The 4,000-nt window shown below is 40.7% G+C and overlaps 1 long non-coding RNA gene across 1 annotated transcript; it reads right to left on the reverse strand.

Annotated features, from left to right (window-relative positions):
- Positions 1-451: 451 nt before the first annotated feature.
- Positions 452-1,831, reverse strand: LOC311376685. Its single transcript, XR_014644126.1, has 3 exons — positions 1,691-1,831; positions 1,113-1,199; positions 452-987 (listed from the first exon to the last, which is right to left on the reverse strand). It is a non-coding gene; the product is annotated as an uncharacterized lncRNA (long non-coding RNA).
- Between the last annotated feature and the right edge of the window lie 2,169 nt (positions 1,832-4,000).

A 4,000-nucleotide genomic window follows, 5' to 3' on the forward strand; every position in this document is an offset into this window, starting at 1 on the left:
TTTTACTGCTCATGAACAAGCTAGTTTTCATTATACACAACTAAACAGGCCCTCCACTATCCCTCAATAGTACCTCCCTGTCTGACACACGATCACATGAGATAAATATCTACATCGTTCCACACCCTACAACCGTTTTAGAGTTGTGAGAGCCCTGCTTGATACGCAAACGCACAAATGCTATAGGATTCAGATTGGTAGTCCATCGATGGTTTTCACAACATGTGATTATTGCAAGGTAGCCATTGTGGTGTACCAGTTTACACTGCTTTGGATAATGCCACTAATTGTGTTTCATGATATAAATCACAGGTCTAGGACTCGTAAGTAAAGCAGGTACAGCACTGGATCATTCAGATGAATGTATACATGATGCCCCCCTTGCTTTCTATTGGTTAACGACCAGTGAAGTATGAGGTAAGCGTGACTTGAAAAGGCTTCGGCGAGAGATTCGACCAGGACAACAACCTATTTCTCCTCAAGCTGTATTGAATGCACCGCAACCACCTTCCGGTGTTGGTTTTAACAATGGTTGACGACGTCTCAAACAGTTCTGGCAGAGGAAACGCCTATCCTACCATCAGGTTCTCACAAGCATTTTCAAATCACAATTTTTTTTAGAGAGATTCAAAATGCTGGGGTGACCAAGGCCTCTGACTCACGCAGAGATAAGCGACCAGAGATAATCAGTCAGGTGTCCTCCCATCTCTTATCGGAGAGCCAATGTTGTATTTTTACAGACTTGTATTGTATGGAAATATCCTATGGAAATAGAGCAGGAAGATGAACTGTCTCTGTGCCTGTGTGTGTGAGTGTGTATGTGTGCACGGGCTGTGTGTGTGTGTGTGTGTGAGAATATGTGTGTGTTACCTGGGACATCAGCGGCCGAAGGTTGATTTCCTTCAGGTTGACCGAATGGGGCATCAGATTGTTGAGCAGTTGGCACAACAGCACCCCGTCTCTCAGTGCCTGCGCTAACTCACAGACCTGTCGGTACGATCACATGACACCACACACTCAAATAATGTACAATGTGAAACAACAATATGATAGCATATGAAGCGACCGAAGTGATATAGAGATAGAGAGATAGATAGACATTGGTGGCTCACCTGTGCTCCATCCCAGGTGACTCTATGGCTCTCAGGGAGAACTCTGCATTCAACCAGCCAGAAGGCACACTGCCTCCACATCTCCATCTACAGCAAAGGAAGGATATCTCTCTCACAGCTTCCAGTGCTCACTCTATACCTTCCTTAAGGCTTTCTGTGTTCTGTGTTTCATACAATAAGCATTCAGGAGAAAAGAAAATCGGGAAAAACAGCACTGCATTCGTGTGTAAAGTGTAAAATACGAATCACATCGTCAACTAATTGTTTTAAATGACCTTTATTCTACTTCTTCAACAATTATTCTATTTGTATGCTCGTTATAATGTTTATGAATGGTGCATTGACCAACTTGTTTACAAATTGAAATATATCTACTGGACACATTGTGGGATACACTGGAGCACATACGTCAATTCTTTTGTGAAAGCATTACTTCTTCTTAGGTCAAGTCTAAACGTTATTTGTAGTACAGACTAACAATCGAAACATATATCAGGTACTTACCGTACATACCGGGTACATATGTCAATTCTCAAACAACGGTGAAACCACTACCACGATTTAAGCATATGGCTTACCAGTGTACCGCTGCGTGTGAGCTCCTCTTGTGCTCTGTGCTGGCGTTCACCACCGTGCTCTCAGGTTCATGGTGCCACCGCTCTGTCGTCGTTCTCTGGCACTGTCCTTCTTCTTCCGTGGTGGGTGTTCTGCAGTGTGACACTGTGTAGAAGTGTTAAGTTCACATCACAACTTCCTGTTTCCTCTCGACACATACACAGATTCATACTTAGATGAAGTAACAGAGATACTAACATCCCCCCCCCCCCCTTTTAGACACACACACACACACACACACACACACACACACACACACACACACACACACACACACACACAGTGTAAAGTGTTAAATAATAATCTAATAGTACTATTTAACTACTATAGTTAATAGTTAAATAGTACCATTGAGTTAATGATTATCTTGTAATGACTGTATTTCTGAGGGTATGCACCGCTGTGTGAGTGGGTGTGTATTACTGTAAACCACGCCTCTTGTTCAAAACTAGACTGACTTTTTGCAATCTACTACTTGAACACAAGGCGTCAGTCTGACCCACGCATGTTTACATACACACACACACACACGCACGCACGCACGCACGCACACACACACACACACACACACACACACACACACACACACACACACACACACACACACACACACACACACACACACACACACACACTAATCTCTAGTATTTTCATCAGATTAAATATTCACAGCGCATCTCCAAACGCTCTCTGTATTGAACGGGATATAAGAAATTATTTTCATAAGAAGGTGCTTGGTCCAGGATAGGCTCTAAGCGCCTTTTTATGAAAGGTATTTCTTACATCCTTTTTTAATGAATCCTTTCCATGTGTCAAATCTGCCCCAACTCGCAAAGTCCGCCCACTGACTGTCCCTCGCTCTGGTTAGTCGCATTGAAAGGGATCCCAGCGCTCGTCTTGATTGGCCTCGCAGGGCGATCCCACCGTTCAAGGCGTAGCGCGCTAATGGAAAACCCCAAACGAGGCAGACTGGGACTCAGAAAAAGAGCACAAAAACAGAGGGGAAAAGAGGAATGCACACAGTGAGAGTAAAAGGAGCCACCTTCTTTTCTTACTTGTAAGATTGGAGCTGAAGAACAGAAGGGAGACGGGGAGATTTAGGTCGAGAAACGATGAGATAACGACAAGGAGAGTAGTAGTAGAGTGAAGGTCTCATATGTGCCAGCGTGTCCTGAGCAGGTAGGTGCTACATACCCGCTCCTCAAACAGCAGCATTTCTTACTTCACATGTTTGGCTGTTCGTCAATTCTTAGTTCGTAGTCACCTACTGTAATTTGTAAAAAAACAAAAAACATGTAGGCCTACAAGCATGTGTTTAGGATATTTACACGTTGGACGACTGATGCACTCACATGCAGTCACTTTGAGCTCAGCCATTTAAACTATTTATCAAATTACCTGTGTGCAATATGCCTGCACTAAAGTGGAGGCACTGTTCTTCATTAAGTCGCTTACTTTACTTTCATTCTGTTACGTATGTACTTTTTTATATTCAAGCACATGTTATTAAATTCTGCCGCTGGTAAGATTCATATTTTATCCATAATTGGAATATTTGTGCAGTATTTTATGCAGTGTTTTGTGTTTATATTGCCAGTTGTGCTCATTTCTTGGTTTTAACTAGATGTTTCTGGCTTGAGCTGAGCAACTGCAACACATAATTTCCGCAAAGATCAATAAAGTAATCTATATCTGAATCTGTACGTGCATGTGTTGTGTTCTGGTATGTCAATTAATCTATGTATCTTTTCTCCCTGCTGCTGTTCAGACATGAATAATCGGTCCATAGCATGGTGGCTAAAACAGATAGGCCTGCCACAGTACACCAAGACACTAGAGAGTGAATATTATGGTCTGGAGGTAAGACATATGTGTGTGGTGTGTTTATGTTTTGTTTTGAGACATACAAAGTCATACATGTAGAACTAGCAGTGAAATGCTTACTTGCTCATTTTAGGTATTTTTTAAGTAATAAATACACAATAATTATTGTGTATTTATGTTATACTTAATGCACTAAGTATAACAGTGAAGAGGTGAGATTAAAGTACGTATAGTATATAGTATAGTAAGTATATATATATATATATATATATATACTGTATAAGTATATAAGTATAAGTAAGTATATATGTTTGTGTATTTATGTTATACTTAATGCACTAAGTATAACAGTGAAGAGGTGAGATTAAAGTACGTATAGTATATAGTATAGTAAGTGTATATATATATATATATATATATATATATATACTGTATAAGTATATAAGTAT

Source organism: Micromesistius poutassou (assembly GCF_964030765.1).
Source record: "Micromesistius poutassou genome assembly, contig: SCAFFOLD_7072, whole genome shotgun sequence".
Lineage (NCBI taxonomy): Eukaryota > Metazoa > Chordata > Actinopteri > Gadiformes > Gadidae > Micromesistius > Micromesistius poutassou.